Below are 315 nucleotides of genomic sequence, written 5' to 3' on the forward strand. Positions count from 1 at the left end.
CGCAGGATCCGCGCCCCGAAAGGACGTGCTCCGCCGAGTTGCCAGGCGCGATTACGTTGTTTTTCCCCCCACCCACCCCTTGAACTTGTTGCTTGGCGCTCGGCGGTGGCGGAGGGGGGTGGGGGTGGGGGAAAGCCTTATTATCGATGTCCCTTTGGATGCGATCAAGCTTTCTCAGGAGCAACTACTTCCCCGCCGTTCCCGGCGGGGCGCGGAGATCTAGCGGCAGAGCCCGTATTTCCAAAAGTCTCTATGCAACTGAGCGCGCTCGCCAGACTTTCCCAGGTAGGTGCCGCAGGCTGGGCACGTCCGGAG

This window comes from Egretta garzetta, unplaced genomic scaffold (assembly GCF_000687185.1).
Source record: "Egretta garzetta isolate BGI_Z169 unplaced genomic scaffold, ASM68718v1 scaffold64, whole genome shotgun sequence".
Classification (NCBI taxonomy): Eukaryota; Metazoa; Chordata; class Aves; order Pelecaniformes; family Ardeidae; genus Egretta; species Egretta garzetta.